Here is a 19,365-nt window from a genome sequence, read left to right as displayed (position 1 = left end):
TGTCATCCTTACCTGCTCTTCCCAAAGTACAACTCCAGATTCACCAATGTGGTTGATTCTTAAATGTCTTCTGAAAGGGTTTAGCAAGCAATTCAATGACTATTAAACAGGAGGAATTAATGTTGACATTACTACTTATGCCCAAGTCCAAAAAAATGAATGAATAAACTCACTTATTTGGTATCTGCTGTTTTAGAACTTCCAAGAGATGTTGTTTGCCACCAATTATTAACGTTTTAAGAGATTTTGTCTCCTGGCTCCTATTAAGAAAGAACCTCTATCTTCAGAAAAGATATCAAGACCTTTAATCATCAGACCAAAAAACATAGGAGCAGAATTAGGCCATTCAGCTCATCGAGTCTACTCTGCCATTCAATCATGGTTGATCAAATTTTCCCTCTCAACCCCATTTTCCTGTCTTCTCCCCATACCCTTTGACAGCCTTACTAATCAAGAATCTATCAATCTCTGCTTTAATCAATCATACCAATTATATCAATATAGCCTTCTATGGGTGCTGGAGACACAATCTCTATAATAAGAAAAAATTGCAATCAATTCCATTCAGTTCTTTAGAAAGATATGGCTGTATGGAGAAATTTACATTGACAGTTACATTTCTTGATGTAATACTATTGTCCGGAAAGGAACAAGCACAATTTTCCCTTTCTTCACTTTTGAAGAGTATGTTATTCTTTTACTCAGCCAATTCATTGCTTGCAATTTGTATCCATTGTGTAATATTTCTATTTTTCATTATTCTGATAGATTCCAAACACTAAAAATTTATGAAGAATAAAATGTGCAGCTTTGTGGAATAAAATTCTCAGAACTCATTTTCAAATGGCTGCAACTTCATCTTCACCCCATGGAATGAATAATGTAAAAATTATTTGAGTATGATAGACAAATTTTACCCTGCTTGCTGAAGCAATGCCAACTTCTAGACCAGACAGTGGGACATATATAGAACCTTCACCAATGGCAAACAATGGATTTGGACAAGGAGGAATGGTATAAAACAAATAAACAATCTTGAGACTCCTGATCCACAACACAAACATAAAATATTTGTTGTTGAGAATCCTAGGTCATCATGCCATATGATTTATTGGCTCATGACTCAATTTCTCTCAACATCTAGTAAACTTTTACATTAAATTGTATGATGCAATCTACCCTACAAAAGCTCTCAATGGAATGGATGATAGATTAGACAATCAATTACCAAGAGCAGGAGGCATGATTCTCAGCCCTCCTGATTAATAAACCGAAAAGATTGATTTTGTGTGTCTAATTTCCCTTCCCATCAAACAAGGTTTCATATGCGGAATGCTGAATTGCAACATTTATTCCACACATTAAATTTAAGTGCAATAATGGGGAATTTTGGAGACAAATAAAATGCTGAGTTTGAAAGCCATTCTGTACAAGAACACACAATTAGTTTAATTCTAGCCATTGAATTTACCAAATTGCATTAAGTTTCTCATTTATTTACAACGTAATAGGAGACCTTTTGGCTCCTTGAGTGTATGCTGGCTCTCAGAGCAATCATCTCAATCCCATTCCCCCAGATACTTGTAACCTATTCTCTCAGATGGCCTTTAAGTCCTCTCCAATTCTCCTACCATTAACCTACATTTGGCGTAGTTTACAGTGAATAAGTAACTTACCAATTGCATATATTTAGGATGTTGGGGAGAACCGAGCACATGGAAGAAACCACGTGGTCACAGGTAGAACTTGCAAACCCTACATAGGCAGCATCAGTGGTCAGGATCAAACCTGGGTACACTATGTGTGATGTTTATTTGCTGAACCTTTGTGAAAGCAGTATGGAATCTATAATATTAAAGGTACAACTGTTGGCGTTTCTACTGTTGTCTTCATTAGTCATGCTTGGTTATTGCACTGTATGCTACTGGTTTGTGAAGAACATGTAGCTTTTGTTACATTTCAGTCAAGGGCATCAGTGGGCAAGCCCCTAACCCCAACAGACAAGCGCTATGACTTTTAGGAGGGAATTATAGATACTGGTGCCTTGACAAGACCATGAGGGGCATGAATAAAACAAATATTCACACTTTTTCCCAGGTTAGGGATTCTAAAATTAGAGGGCATAGGCTTAAATCGAGAGGGAATTGATTTAAGAGGGACCTCTGGGACAACTTATTCACTCAGTGTATCTGCCAGAAGAACCTACAAAAGTGGATACAATTACACATTTCAAAAGCCATTTGGACACATATATGGATAGGAAGGGGTGGCACCGTGGCGCAGCGGTAGACTTGCTGCCTTACAGTGCCAGAGACCCGGGTTTGATCTTGACTGCAGTTGCTGTCTGTACGGAGTTGTGAGAACTCCCTGTGACTGTGCGGGCTTTCTCTGGGTGCTCTGGTTTCCTTCCACGTTCCAAAGATGTGTCGGTTAAATCGCTTCTGTAAAACTTTCCCTAGTTTGTAGGATAGAACTAGTGTAAGGGTGATCGTTGGTCGGCATGGACTCGTGGGCCGAAGGGCCTGCTTCCGCACTGTATCTCTAAACTAAACCACGGGTTCAGAGGAATATAGGCTAAATGGAGACTAATGGCACTGGCTCAGTGGACAAGGTGGATCAAAGGTCTGGACTACTGCAACAGCCTCCTCTATGGCGCACCCTCAAAAATCATCAGTAAACTTCAATACATTCAAAACTCCGCTGCCCATCTACTCACCCACACCCCGATCCGTGACCATATCACCCCCGTCCTTTACAAACTCCACTGGCTCCCCATCCCCCAGAGAATCCAGTACAAAATCCTCCTCATGACCTACAAAGCCCTCCATAACCTGGCCCCATCCTACCTGACCGACCTCCTCCACAGGCACACTCCCACCTGCACCCTCCACTCTGCTGCTGCCAATCTCCTATCCCCCCACATCCGGACCAAACTCAGATCCTGGGGGGACAGGGCTTTCTCCATCGCTGCTCCCACCCTATGGAACTCACTACCTCAAACCGTCAGAGACTCCTCCACACTCACCACATTCAAAACATCACTGAAGTCTCACCTATTCAGTACTGCCTTCAACCATTGAAGATCACCCCACCCTCTGTCTCCTTTCTCTGTTCGTTTACTTATTTATCTATTTATTCACTTCCCTATGTTCTCTAAATCCCTGTAAAGCGTCTTTGAGTATATGAAAAGCGCTATATAAATGTAATGTATTATTATTATTATTATTATTATTATTTTAGTGCTATATGATCTGTGTGGCCACTTTCAGGAATGGCCGAGAATGAAGAGAGACCTGGGGGGGGGGGGGGGGGGGGGGGGATGAAGCTGAGAACGAAGAGGGACAAAATGACTCTAATGAGTACTTTTGTGACTTTGTAAGCACCAGAAACATGGCGATTCTTTTGTGTCCTTTGTGTATTGTATGCAAAAACAAAGAATTTCACTGTACTTAGGTACATGTGACAATAAAGTATCATTGAATCATTGAATCATTAAAAAAATGTAAAGTTCCTTTTGTTTTCCCTTCCAGAGGTTCCATGACATTGATTGAAACTTGTTCCTATGAATTTAGAAACCACTGTTTCACATTGCTTGCCCCTGCAGGGACAGCATGATTCATGGACCCAACTATGACCGCAGTTGCAACAAACTGCTGAAGTATAAACATCACCTCCCATTGTCTCAATTCACACTGGAATGATGGAAGCACAAGTTCAAAGTGTCTGAAATAAACTGCGGTATTTAGTTCCACATTTCAAAACAAAATGAAGCACCTGCAACATCAAATAATACTTCATTACTTTTGTCCAGCACTGAAAATTAACAGCTTTTACCGCTAAGAGATGCAAGGAACTACAGTTCCTCTGTCCCTCTCTTCCCCTCCCCCTTCCCAGTTCTCCCTCTATCTTCCTGTCTCCACCTATATCCTTCCTTTGTCCCGCCCCCCTGACATCAGTCTGAAGAAGGGTCTCGTCCCGAAACGTCACCCATTCCTTCTCTCCTGAGATGCTGCCTGACCTTCTGAGTTATTCCAGCATTTTGTGAATAAATACCAAGGAACTACAGATACTGGTTTACCAAAAAAGACATAAAGTGAAGGAATAACTCAGTGGGTCAGGCAACATCTTTGGAGAACATGGATAGGTGATATATCAGCTTGGAAGCCTTCTTGGAAGACTGCATGTCTTTTACAGTTTTTAATGTTATTGCAGATCTCAGCTTTGCAATGGTTGTTACTTAAGCACGCGGTGATCCAGCCCCTACTGAAAAAACCTAACCTAGACCCCACCTTGCCTAGCAACTACAGACCCATTTCCAAACTGCCATTCCTGTCAAAAGTCCTTGAAAAGGCAATTCTAAACCAATTAGTGCCCTACCTGCACCAATACACCATCCTGGAAAGTTTCCAGTCAGGTTTCAGAGCCCACCACAGCACAGAGTCTGCCTTGTTGAAGGTACACAATGACCTGCTTCTCGCCATCGACACCGGCGACTGTGCAATCCTGCTCCTTCTCGACCTCAGCGCAGCGTTCGATACAGTGGACCACACCATTCTTATTGACCGTCTCTGGTACGCGGTTGGCATTGATGGCACTGCCCTGAGCTGGTTCGCTTCGTACCTCAAAGATAGGAGTTTCGCCATCAACATAGGCAGTTATTCCTCTGCTCCAGCTAGCCTCTCCTGTGGAGTTCCACAAGGCTCCATCCTAGGCCCCATTCTCTTCTCTCTATACATGCTCCCCCTTGGCCAAATCATTCAAAGGCACGGCATTTCTTTCCACTGCTGTGCCGATGACACTCAGCTTTACCTCCCCCTGAAACCCAACAACCAGTCAAATTTAAACAGCCTCTTACACTGCCTTGAGGACATAAAATGTTGGATGGCACAGAACTTCCTCCAATTAAATGAGAGCAAGTCTGAGGTCATCCCATTCGGCCCCCCCGACTCCATCAAATCGATAACAGGCAGTCTTGGAAGTCTTGGAAGTCTATCCTGCCTAGTCAAATCGCATGTCAAAAACCTCGGCATGATATTTGACTCTGCTTTAAAATTTGATAAGCAAGTCAACGCTGTGGTAAAAGCCAGCTTCTTCCAACTTCGAACCATAGCTAAAATCAAACCTTTCCTCCAATTTGACGACACAGAAAAAATCATTCACGCTTTCATTTCCTCCCGCCTAGACTACTGCAACTCCCTATACACTGGGATCAGCCAATCTTCCCTGTCCCACCTGCAACTGGTCCAAAACGCTGCAGCGAGACTCCTGACGTGTACCCGTAAAAGGGACCACATCACCCCGATTCTGGCCTCTCTCCACTGGCTCCCTGTACGGTACAGAATCAACTTCAAGCTCCTCCTATTCACGTATAAAGCCCTAAATGGACATTCCCCCCCCTACATCAAAAATCTTCTAACCCCCCTCTCTAACTCCAGGTCCCTCAGGTCGGCCGACTTGGGGCTACTCACTATCCCGCGGTCTAGGCTTAAGCTCAGGGGTGACCGCGCTTTTGCGGTTGCAGCTCCTAGACTGTGGAACAGCATCCCTCTCCCCATCAGAACTGCCCCCTCCATCGACTCCTTTAAGTCCAGGCTCAAAACCTATTTCTACTCCCTAGCGTTTGAGGCTCATTGAGGAGGCGCTGTGAACTGTTTGCGTGCTACTGTATGTTTCATTTTTTTCCTTAGTACCTAATCAGATGTACAGCTCTTTGGTCGACGTGGGTTGTTTTTAAATGTGCTATACAAATAAAATTGACTTGACTTGACTTGACTTAAGTTCTACATTACTGGCCACTCTTATACGAGGACATCACATCATTTATTACCTCATTGCTTCGTTTAGAACTGAATTTTGTCCCAAGGAAACATTTTATCAGTATTAGGTACCAGGTAACAATTTTATTGTTCCATTTCAATGCATATGACAATTAAATACTCTAGACTCTTGATCTTGCATATCCTGCCATGTATATTTTCATTTTATTGAAGGATGACAGATAAGCATGCGAGTAAGATGCGATCCATTGTAGATCAACAAACTAATTTATTTCCCCATAACAAGAATGTACTTTTACAGCGAGGATCAATCCATCCATCAGCTCTTAGTCCACCCTCACTACGGCCCTACCGAATGCTTGGGTTATGGATAGTCCTACATACAAACAAGTGACAACAATCAGAGGCTGGGTGCAGCTGAACAGTGCTTGGAGTGCTGAGTAGACTCTCTCACTCACTCACTGAGTCAGTGAGGCCAGCTAGCGGCCACTCTCTCTGCACTTGCTCGCTCTACCATCACAGCTGTTTCTGTGACCCTCTTCCACACACTGTTTAAGTTCTTTGCTCCTGTTACCCATGTCTGCGCTACTCCCAATTCCTCCGTCTCCACTGCATCTGCTCCCAAGATGAGGTGTTCCATACCAGGACATCTGAGATGTTCTAATTCTTTAGGGAATGGGGGTTCCCATCTTCTATCACAGATGAGGCCCTCACACATCTTTCCTCTGTATCCTGTAGTTCTGATCTTGCTCCCACTCCCCTCAGTCGCAACAAGGACAGAGTCCCCCTATTTCTCACCTTTCACCCCTTCAGCCATCGCATACAACAGATCATCCTCTGACATTTTCTCCACCTCCAATGGGATCCCACCACTAGTCATATCTTTCCATCTCCACCCCTTTCTGCTTTCCGCAGAGACTGTTCTCTCCGCAACTCCCTGGTTCACCCAGCCTTTCCCATCCAAACCACCCCCTCCCCAGATACCTTCCCCATGGAACCATAGGAAATACAACACCTGTCCTTATACCTCCTCCCTTTACTCGTGACAGTCCTTTCAGGTGAGGCAGAGGTTTACTATCCTCTATAAGATCATCCCTCAGCCTCCTGTGCTCCAAGGAATAAAGTCCTGGTCCTGTGTTTTCCACTAATATGTGGCAAATTACTGCCCCTCACAAGTGTGCAAGTAGGGATGAAAAAGCTGCCCTGAAAATGTATTGTCTTTCTGCTGACTGGATAGCATGCAACAAAAAGCTTTTCACTGTACCTCAGTACATGTGACATAAAACCAAACTAAACTAAGATAACAGAGTCCAAGAAGCCGACCTGAAAGTTTACCCAAATATTCTGACAACTCACTTTGCCTGACACATTTTGACAAAGGTTCAAAGATATTTGATTAAAAAATGAATGGGGTCATATGAAAATTGGTTTGTTGTTTTCACTTCTTTTAATGGAAAAGCTGTATCATAGCCAGTGTCAGTAAAATTCAACTGAGCAGGTGATAATATAAATTAATAATCAGAAATTCACTACTCAGGAGGGCTGCAGAGGCTAAATCATTGTATTTGTTTAAAACACAGTTCAAAATACCTCTGGACGTCAAGGAAATCAAATAGTAAGATAGTGGAGCTTTATCATCGTTACTTTTTTTTACACATCTTTCATTCATTGTTCTTTATCTCTTTACATCATCTTCTATATCTCTCGTTTCCTTTTCCCATGACTTTCAGTCTGAAGAAGGGTCTCAACCCGAAATGTCACCTATTCCTTCTCTCCAGAGATGCTGCCTGTCCTGCTGAATTACTCCAGCTTTTAGTGGGATAGTTGTGGTTCCATTGTGGAAAATCAGCCATGATCTTAATAAATGGAAGAGAAGTCTTGAAGGGCGAATCTGCACATCAGACAGCTACATCTGCTCTTCTTTCTTGTTTTCTCAAGAAACATAATAGGTAACATCAGATTGGATGCAAGGATTTTTTTACCCATTCTTAGGGATATGCCCAGCCATCACACTGAACGAAAATTACCTAGGAGCACCTTCTGCCTTCATGATAGCATAGATTAGTTGAAAGATTTTCAAGCAGAAACTCTCTTTAATATTAAAATTCTACATGAATGGGATGGGACTATTTGATTACTTAACAAAAGTAATGGGCTGCACAGTGGCACATCGGTAGGGTTCTCATATGCAGCCTCCTTTGCTTTGCTCACATGCATAGTTCACATAATCTTCTTAATGGAACACCAGAACAAAGACTAAATTAAACAAGTGGGAACTACTTGTCAAATTAAATCCAGGGCACCCATTTAAACAAGGTTTTAAGTAATATCCAGAACCAGAACTGGGCAATAATCTATTTTTTAACAAGATAAAGTTCAAACACTGGGTGATTGTTCCGTGACACAGAAGTTGTAAATTGCGTTGTAGTTATTCAGGTGCTAACATCAAGAGCAATTTCTAACTTTGGCATTTCACTGCCAAGTCTGGAGGTGCTAATAAGTAGAATCGTGTTAAACACCCTGATCCCCTTTGCACCTATAAAGGGACTGCCTTTGGCAGTGTTCGTCATGAAAAAGAACTTCTGCCCAAGCAAATTCCAGACAAGTGGACCATGTGATCTGCAAAACTTACATTAGTATTGTGGTGACGCAGAAGAATTGCTGAAATGTCCATTCACCTTTGTCTTGGGATTTGTCTCTTCCTGGACTGGTAGCGGATATGTCCCCTTCTTCAACCTTCACACTCACCACAATAAAAAAATAATTCAATAAACAGTAATAAAATGAAAAAGCTGCACTGGAAATGTCATCTGCTCTCAAACACTTCCCTCGCAGAAAAGAAAGGATCACTTGCAAACAGGAGGTAGACATCAAAATGCTGGAGTGAAGTCGAGACCCTTCGTCAGACTTTCTACCTTTTACCTTCGATTTAAACCAGCATCTGCAGTTCTTTCCTACACACTTGAGAAAAGGAAATGGGCATTGCCAATTTTTCATTTGCCTCTAAATTGTCATGTTACAATGGTATTTTTGAAATTCTTGGTAAGGGAATGTAAATTCCTACAAGTCCCCGATATATCACTCTGTTCCCTCTTTAAAATATAAAGGTAAATATGAGCTCATGAGTATCTGCCCTTTGCAAAATGCTCCAGTATTGTTGCATGTGGTAAAACCTGTTTGTCATTTTTATACATTTATCTGATTATTCCGTTTTGTCTATTGTCTCGTGTATCAAGGTATGGTGAAAAGCTTTTGTTGCGTGCTATACAGTCAGTGGAAAGACAATACATGATTACAATCGAGCTATTTACAGGGTATAGCTACATGATAAGGGGAAAACGTTGAGTGCAAGGTGAAACCAGTTAAGTCCAATCAAAGATAGGCCGAGGGTCACCAATGAGGTAGATAGTAGTTCAAGACTACTCTCTAGTTGTGGTAGGATGATTCACTTGCCTGATAACAGCTGGGAAGAAACCGTTCCTGAATCTGGAGGTGTGTGTTTTCACACTCCTATACCTTTTACCTTGTTATATTACAAGGTAAATCAACTATTTTCCTATGTACATGAGATATGAGACAACTTTGCTTATAGTATCTCAACGATGTACTGAATATACTGTTATACACTTTATTTTCCTTCTCCCTGGGGTTAGACACAGTTACAACAAGCTACCCAGCAAAGCAGTGTCAGACAGAAAAACAATAAATTGTTGAAAAACTCAGCCCATCAAGTGGAGTACAAGGGAGGGCGGTGTTATATGTTGAGACCCTGCATTAGGACTGAGAATGCTGAAAGAAAATAGCCAGTATATAGAAGTGAAAAGGAGGGGTGAGACAGGTGCCAGTTGGTGGTAGGCTAGTGGGATGTGGGCTAAACATAAGCAGATGGTTTAGTCTACTCTAGCTCAGTTTAGTGATACAGCATGGAATCAGGCACTTCGGCCAACCGAGTCCATGCCGACCAGCGACCAGCACTACACTACATACTAAGGGCAATTTATAAACTTTACCAAAGCCAGTTAACCTACAAACCTGCGCGTCCTTGGAATGTGAGAGGAAACCAGAGCATCCAGGGGTATCCCACGCAGGAACGGGGAGAACGTACAAACTCTGTACAGGCAACATCCGCTGTCAGGATCAAACCTGGGACTCTGGTACTGTAAGGCAGCAACTCTACCACTGTGCCACCATGCTGCCCATAAGTGGGAGGGCTTGGCTGGCATGGACAAATTGCGCCAAAGGGCCAGTTTCTATGTCATGTGATTCAATGACTCTGAAACAGTTACGCAATCACAAAGTCACGTGGTCTATTATCTGACTATTCAGGTAACGGAAATTTGCCTTTACGGAATTCATAAATGACTAACCAAAAATTTGAGATATGCAATAAAATGAGCTTTTACGGAAATTTATGTGAAAAAATAATCAGTGCATGTATTTTGTCAACTGGGGTTGCTTGGCGCATAAACAGATATCACCGCTCCATGGCTGGGAAATCATGGCATGGGGGTTTTCTCGGAACGTGACCCACCTTTCCCCCAGAAAGGCGATGGTTGCCCGCATACAGGGTCGTCTTTACAGCATTATGGGCCCCGGGCAAAGCAATGTACTGGGGCCCCTACGACAACTACTCACAGGAATAAAAATGTAAATGGTCGATAAAATGGGGCCCCTATGCTCGTGGGGCCCCGGGCAAGTGCCCATCAGGCCCATGCATTAAGACGGCCCTGCCCGCATACTTCAACAGAAACAGACCGATTAGGAAAGCAAATAAAGAGCCTTTGAAGTTTTTCATTTCGCCTCCACTCTTACTTTTTAGGAATCCTCTCTTGGGCACTTCTCACGTTCACACTTCCCTCTATCTGCTGTGATAAAAGCAAAGAAATGCTGGAAACACTCAGCAGATCAGACAGTATCTGGGGAAAGAGAAACAGAGTTAAATTTTTTAGGGCCTGTCCCACTAAGCAGGGCCGTTTTTACAGCATTATGGGCCCCCGGGCAAAGCAGTGTACTGGGGCCCCTACCGTTACTCTCCCCCACCCCCCTTTCCCTACCAGCCCCCCTGTCGTGCCGGCGAAAAGCACTTACCGAAAAGCACTTAGCGATGGACTTAGGGTGCTGCATTGTTGCGAAAAGCACTTACAGATCGCTGTGAGAAGCACTTAGGGATGGAAAAGCAAAGCACTTAGGGAGCTAATTGTTGCGAAACAGATCGCTGTGAGAAGCACTTAGGGACCGAAAATGTTGCGAGAAAAGCACTTATTGAACCTACATTTTTAAAGTAGTATTTATTTATTGCAAGTCACTTAACATACACAGATCAGCATGGCCCATGCGTTAAGACGGCCCTGCCACTAAGGCGATTTTAAGGCGACTGCCAGCGACGAGGCTGTCACCGACAGTTCGCCGGGGTGTCGCGGGCATGATCGTGAGGAGTCTTCCAAAGATCGTAGTGGATCGTAGTGGATCTCAGCGCGTCGCCGAGAAATCAAACGGTTTGAAATCTCTCGGCGACAGCTGGCTTGTCGCCAGGTATCGTAGCTTATTGCGGTCGCTGTCACATGCTGTCCCCAGGTTTGATAGGTTCTCTTAAGATGCATTTAGAAGCACATAATATTAAAATAAGTAAAGTCATTTCAAAATACCATAAAATGCTTGTGTTTAACCAATTTATTTACCGTCAGGACATTTGACAGGTAGATTGGAGACGACAGTTTGACGGTCAGGTAAGCGTGAGAATTTTTGCGATGTTTTTGGCCTCAGCCATTACATTTAAAGTGGGCTCCAAACCCAGATATTCAACCCAGAAACCAGATATGCATCTCCCTTACATTTTCAAAGAATGCCCACACACGTTTCACAAAAATCCACTGAACCACTTTTTAAATTATATTTTAATACAGCTATTAGTAAACTGGAATTAAATCCAGTTTATTCCTTGTTACAGTGAAGCTTGGTTTTTAAGTAACCCATACAAGGTGTTATAGTTCAAATCTCTCAAGTACTTACCGACTTGTCAGTGATTTCAGCGAAAATTAGGACGCCGGAGAAGCATTGACAGCGTGGGAATTTTCACAATGTTTTTGGCCTCCGCCATTACATTTAAAGTGAGCTCCAAACCCTGGTATGCAACCCAGAAACCAGATATTCATCTCCCTTACATTTTCAAATAATGCCCATGCACCTTTCACAAAAATCCACTTAACCATTTTTAAAATTATTTTTTTAATACAGCTATTAGTAAACTGGAAGTAAATCCAGTTTATTCCTTGTTACAGTGAAGTTTGGTTTTTAAGTAACCCATACAAGGTGTTATAGTTCAAAACTCTCAAGTACTTACCGACTTGTCAGTGATTTCAGCGAAAACCAGGACGCCGGAGAAGCATTGACAGCATGGGAATTTTCGCGATGTCGTGTTCATTGTCGTCGGGTAAAAGAAAAGTTCGGCGATCTGCTACGACTTTGACAGTCGCCAAAAAGATCGCCAAAGTGGGACAGGCCCTTAAATATTTCAGGCCAAAGAGGACTGGTCACAAGGAATCACTAAGATGATCACTTTGCTCTGCAATATGCAAACTGTAATGGTACGAGGAATAATTTCTTCCCACCCTCAAGCTTGATCTGTCTTTCAGTTAGATTGTGAATAATTTATACTTCAATTCCAGTTATCCTCCTTTTTTAAAAAATCATTTCACCCCTCTCCACCAAAAATATCTGATGAACTCTGGGACATGTGGATTTATGAAGAAAATTGTTGATTCTGTGATTTTACAAACCAATACAAAATAATTAGTCACACCTTATAAGCAGAACCATTAATAAAACAATCAGTTTGCTGGCTCAAACAATATTATCCAATGCTCATAAATTGATTACATTTTTAATTAAATCTGTGATTATGGCATATTTTAAATCATTGTCCAATTACTGTATCAAAATTTTATTAACCTTAAAACTATCGAATTTAATTATAAACACAGAATATAAATCCTCAATATAAAGATTTCCAGCATCTGCAGTACTTTGCTTTTGGATATAATTAAGTTGTTATAGTGTGCCATTTTATGGTGATTTAAATTATTGTATATTGTTCATTGACATCCCAGTTTCTTGAGGACTTCATATTAGCACAGCTATTTGTAAATTGGTTGAATTGAAGTTGATTTTCCATGCACCTATTCAAATGTTGGTCAAAATGTATTATATGTCTTTGTGTAATAGTGTATCTGCATAGCCTTGGACCATAGAACTTAAAGTCCCTGCATGTTTCACTTCAGAAAGAATCATCACAGAACTCAGGTGAACTTACCAGAGTTTAGAATCTTCCTTTCTGGTGGAAGGAAGGATACAGTTGTCTTGAAGGCAGTGCAGAGAAGGTTCAATAGAATAATTATTCACAAAATGCTGGAGTAACTCAGCAGGTCAGACAGCATCTCGGGAGAGAAGGAATGGGTGACGTTTCGGGTCGAGACCCTTCTTCAGACTGATGTCAGGGGGGCGAGACATAGGAAGGATATAGGTGGAGACAGGAAGATAGAGGGAGATCTGGGAAGGAGGAGGGGAAGGGAGGGACAGAGGAACTATCTAAAGTTGGAGAAGTCGATGTTCATACCACTGGGCTGCAAACTGCCCAGGCGAAATATGAGGTGCTGTTCCTCCAATTTCCGGTGGGCCTCACTATGGCACTGGAGGAGGCCCATGACAGAAAGGTCAGACTGAGAATGGGAGGGGGAGTTGAAGTGCTCGGCCACCGGGAGATCAGTTTGGTTAATGCGGTGTTCAGCGAAGCGATCGCCGAGCCTGCGCTTGGTTTCGCCGATGTAAATAAGTTGACATCTGGAGCAGCGGATGCAATAGATGAGGTTGGAGGAGGTACAGGTGAACCTTTGTCTCACCTGGAAAGACTGTTTGGGTCCTTGGATGGAGTTGAGGGGGGAGGTAAAGGGACAGGTGTAGCATCTCATGCGGTTGCAGGGGAAAGTGCCCGGTGTTGGGGTGGTTTTGGTAGGAAGGGACGAGTGGACCAGGGAGTTACGGAGGGAACGGTCTCTGCGGAACGCAGAGAGGGGAGGGGATGGGAAGACATGGCCAGTGGTGGGGTCCCGTTGTAGGTGACGGAAATGTTGGTGGATGGTATGTTGAATCCGCTGGCTGGTGGGGTGGAAGGTGAGAACGAGGGGGGTTCTGTCCTTGTTGCGAGTGGGGGGAGGGGGAGCAAGAGCGGAGCTGCGGGATGTAGAAGAGACCCTAGTGAGAGCCTCATTTATAATGGAGGAGGGGAAACCCCGTTTCCTGAAGTACGAGGACATCTCGGAAGCCCTAGTGTGAAACACGTCATCCCGGGCGCAGATGCGGCGTAGACGGAGGAATTGGGAGTAGGGGATAGACTTTTTGCAGGGGCCGGGTGGGAAAAAGTGTAATAATTTCAGTTTGAAGGGCTTATTTTATCAGGGAAGATTATGTAGATTGGAGTTCAAAAATAGGTTGATAGTATTCATGTACGGTATGATTTGCCTCGATAGCACGCAAAACAAAGTTTTTCACAATACCTTGGCACATTCGACAATAATAAACCAATACCAATGAGCAATGTTCCTATTGAAACATCAGATTCTGATGGAATTGACAGTTACTGAAAGGTTATTTCTCTCTATGTAGAAATGGATTACATCCTTTCAAGATAAAGAGTCATCAATTTAAGATTGAGGAAAGGAGGATTTTATTCACTGAAAGGGTGGTGAATTTTTCGAAATTACCGAGTTCAGAAGTGGGGTTGAGTCTTTAGGTACAGTAAACCTGTGATAATCTGGCCCATTGGGTAAGGTTGTGCTGGACTAGCAGGATCTCCAGACAATTGGATGTTACTGTTATTAATATCCTCACACATATCTATATCACTTATTTGCCTGTCATGCCTGTATAATAACTTTTCCAGTGAGTGGGAACCTGGTGAGTTTCAGCTTGTCAGTAGGACGACGGTAAAACTGCTGTTCAAATTTACAATGGCTGTTGGGGCATTTAAATTCAAGAAACAAATAAAACTGAGGTTATGTTTCAAAGATTGATCTCAGTTATTGTAAACACGGAACTACTGGATTCATCTAGTTCACTAATGTCCTGCAGGCAAGGAAATCTGACCCATGATAGACACAAAAATATCGAGTAACTCAGCAGTAGATACTGCCTGACTTGCTGAGTTCAGCATTTTGTGTCCATCTTCGGTTTAAACCAGCATCTGTAGCTCCTTCCCACACAATATCTGGCCTTTGTTTGACCCAAGACCCATCTGATTCTTGTCTGCTTTCTCTGTACAGATGCATTTAAGGACATCCTGTGAATGAATACATTTAAGAAATAACAACATTGCCAAACACTAGGGCCTACCTTGTACACTTCCCATGTACACACATCATTGACATCAAGCCATTTATCCATGGGAGTATTTCACTTCAATCCATTGTTTTAAAGATCATGACTTTAGATGTGTAAATGACAGTCCTGTTCTTTATGAACATACTGGTTGAATGTCAGATTTAAATAAATTTGAGGATGAGATTTATTGAAATCATTACCGTATAGAGTCTAATTCCTACATGGTGTGGTGATGATCAAGGAGCAGATGAAAGCATTACAACCTTAAATAGGCCTAGCTAAAGGTTCTGTCGTTAGTCTACTGAACAGAGGCAACTCAAAATACTTCAGGAGGAGATTTTGATCTTTCAGAATCTTTAGCACCAATAGACAATAGACAATAGACAATAGGTGCAGGAGTAGGCCATTCAGCCCTTCGAGCCAGCACCGCCATTCAATGCGATCATGGCTGATCACTCTCAATCAGTACCCCGTTCCTGCCTTCTCCCCATACCCCCTAACTCCGCTATCCTTAAGAGCTCTATCCAGCTCTCTCTTGAAAGCATCCAACGAACTGGCCTCCACTGCCTTCTGAGGCAGAGAATTCCACACCTTCACCACCCTCTGACTGAAAAAGTTCTTCCTCATCTCCGTTCTAAATGGCCTACCCCTTATTCTTAAACTGTGGCCCCTTGTTCTGGACTCCCCCAACATTGGGAACATGTTATCTGCCTCTAATGTGTCCAATCCCCTAATTATCTTATATGTTTCAATAAGATCCCCCCTCATCCTTCTAAATTCCAGTGTATACAAGCCCAATCGCTCCAGCCTTTCAACATACGACAGTCCCGCCATTCCGGGATTTAACCTAGTGAACCTACGCTGCACGCCCTCCATAGCAAGAATATCCTTCCTCAAATTTGGAGACCAAAACTGCACACAGTACTCCAGGTGCGGTCTCACCAGGGCCCGGTACAACTGTACCAACAACCAAGCATTAAAGTACAGCAATCAGCCACACCTTTCAGAAGATAGACACAAAAAAACTGGAGTAACTCAGTGGGAAAGGCAGTATCTCTGGAGAGAAGGAATGGGTGACGTTTTGGGTCGGGACCCTCAGCCATACCTTTCATCTGTTCACAGGAAAGTATGCAGAACCATTGCATTAGTGGTTAGACGTAGCACCCAATTCATCAGGATGGGCAATCCATATGCATCTGCATCACTCTTGAGCCCCAATAGGAAATGCTCAATGCCAGAAATTCCGTTTCATTTATACAGCATAAATCACACATCAAGGATATACATCACCCTGGACACGCTCTCATTTCAATCCTGCAATTGGGAAGAAGGTATAGGAGTCTGAAAACTGTAACGTACAGGTTCAGGAACAGCTTCTTCTCAACAGCCATCAAGCTATTGAAAACTATGAACTCCAACTACACTCCGAACTATGAACTGCCATGGTTGCACAATGGACTTAGGGCTTTATACAAAAGGACACAAAGTGCAGGAATAACAGCAGGTCAGGCAGCATTTCTGGAGAACATGGATAGGTGTTGTTTCAGGCCAAGACCCTTGAGGTCAGGTGGTAGCTCACCACCTCATACCTATCCGTTGACCATGACCCCACAGATGAACACCAGGCCATCATCTCCCACGCGGTTTGTGCTCGCATCTCTCTGACAATCTCCCCTCCTTAGTTTCCAAACTTGTCGTTCCCAAGCCCCACATTGCCCGCTCCTATCTCCTCCCCAAAATCCACAAAAATGACGGTGGAGATCCATCATGTCTGCTTGCTGCTTGTTCCAGCTGCGCTGAGGGAAGAAACTCGTCTCATTGCTCCTCCTACAGATTCCTACAGACCTCTGGGGTTTCTTTTGCTATACATTGGGTTGTTTATTTATTTAACTTTTTCATGTTTGTTTATCATATTATCTATTATGTGCTGTGTTTACAAGTCTGCTGTGTTGCTGCAAGTAAGCATCTCATTGTTCCGTTTTGGTATGTATGACTATAAAACACTCTTTACAAACCAAAAGGTTGAATTTCTATATTGTATTTAATTTTCTATTCCAGACATGTCACAACCAATAGAATAAGAACAGAAAATGTTGGAAATATTCAACATGCTAGGCACCATCAGTCAGAGAGAAACAGAGTTCTTATCATTAACAACCTTTCATTATAACTGCTGCTTGACCTGCTCATTTCCAACACTAAAGATCGGAAGATATATACAAAATGTTGGAGTAACTCGACGGGTCAGGCAGCATCTCTGGACGAAAGGAATAGGTGACATTTCAGGATGGAACGTCACCTATTCCTTTTCGGAGAACCAACTATTCCGGTTCCTACCCAAAAAGTCACCTATTCCTTTTCTACAGAGATGCTGCCTGACCCAATGAGTTACGCCAGCATTTTGTGTCTATCTTTGGTATAAACCATCATTTGCAGTTCCTTCCTACATTGAAGATCTGATTTAATTTTTGTGATGTTGGTTGAGCGGTGAATAGTGGCAGAGATACTTGGAATTTTGTTTAATTTGGACTGGGAAGAATTAACAAGTCTTGGTTTAAAACCTCAGTGGGTGTCATCTGGAACAGTACAATATGAACACACAGTACCGCACAACAAGTTAATCTAGGCTTCTGTGCTGTAAACTGGATTTAAAAATTTCTGACCCTTTGCACCTGAATCGTTGGTTTCATTGTGGCAAAATGAAACATGTGAAAGATTCTGGAGAAAGTGCAAACAAAAGTACGACTGGAAAAGTTTTGGGCCACTTATTTCAAATGTCTGTGAAAGTGCAAGCACTCTATTAGAAGGACACTGCTCATAGTAAAGTAACATCCTCTTGGTCATTTGAAATTAAATCTGGAAATGTTTGAAACACTCAAATGGTCAGGCAGCATCTGCGCAGCGAGCAACAGATTTAATGTTTCAAATTGATAAGCTGTCTTGGTCATTGACTGCTGTTCATTAATAACATCATAATTAATATTGTTAAAAAATTGACATTACAAATCCCACTTCAAGATGAGAGTAATATGCGATAATAATTCCTAAAGTTCCATGACCTCATTGCAACATTGCTCAAGTTTTAATGAATATCTCAGGCTGATTGTCAACAGCTACGCTGTTCAATAACCATAAAACTGGGAACAGATTTTTAAAGTTGCATTCCTTAAGAAAAATACCATATTCGACAACTCAGCAAGATCATCTACCAGGGAAGTGGTCCAAGAAACATGACTCAAACTGTTGCCAGTTAACCAATTTCTCATTCATTCCTTGCAAACACCAGAACTTCATGAAACCTTACAATCCTTTCATTGCTTAGAAGGCAATGTCAATATTTTAGCAGGCACTTTTACAAGCTGCAACTTACAACTGACTCACTTACCCCAGGATTGTGTCTTTTATTAACACCAGTGATGGGGGTGGATTGTAGGTTGCAGTCCATCTCTAAATGGCCTTGAACCTGATTTTTTTTCCCCACGGAGTTAATTCTGTTTAGTTTAGTTTAGAGATACAGCATGGAAACAGGCCCTTCGGCCCACCGGGTCTGTCCCGACCAGCGATCCCCGCATGTTAATACCGTCCTACACACACTGGGGACATTTTTTACATTTTATCAAGCCAATTAACCAACAAACCTGTACGTCTTTGGAGTGTGGGAGGAAACTGAATATCTCGCAGAAAACCCATGCCATCATGGGGAGAAAGTACAAGTTCTGTATAGACAGCATACATAGTCGGGATTGAACCCGGGTCTCCGGTGCTGAACATGGACGTTACAGTTTTCAGACTCCTATACCTTCTTCCCGATTGCAGGAGTGAAATGAGAGCGTGGCCAGCATGATGTGGATCCTTGGTGTGTAATTTATGCTGTATAAATGAAACAGAATTTCTAGCATTGAGCATTTCCTATTGGGGCTCAAGAGTGATGCAGATGCATATGGATTGCCCGTCCTGATGAATTGGGTGCAATGTCTGACCACTAATGCAATGGTTCTGCATAATTTCCTGTGAACAGATGAAAGGTATGGCTGTGTCCCGACCCAAAACGTCACCCATTCCTTCTCTCCGGACATGCTGCCTTTCCCGCTGTTCCAATTCAAGTAACCCTTGCATCCCCTCTCTCTCCATCCCTCCCCCACCCAAGTTGTACTAGCTACAAAGTCATCTTGTTGAGTCTCATTGTCTGCAACTCGTTTTCACCTAGCCCCTAGCT

Source organism: Rhinoraja longicauda, chromosome 4, assembly GCF_053455715.1.
Source record: "Rhinoraja longicauda isolate Sanriku21f chromosome 4, sRhiLon1.1, whole genome shotgun sequence".
NCBI lineage: Eukaryota > Metazoa > Chordata > Chondrichthyes > Rajiformes > Arhynchobatidae > Rhinoraja > Rhinoraja longicauda.
This window is presented reverse-complemented; position numbering follows the sequence as displayed.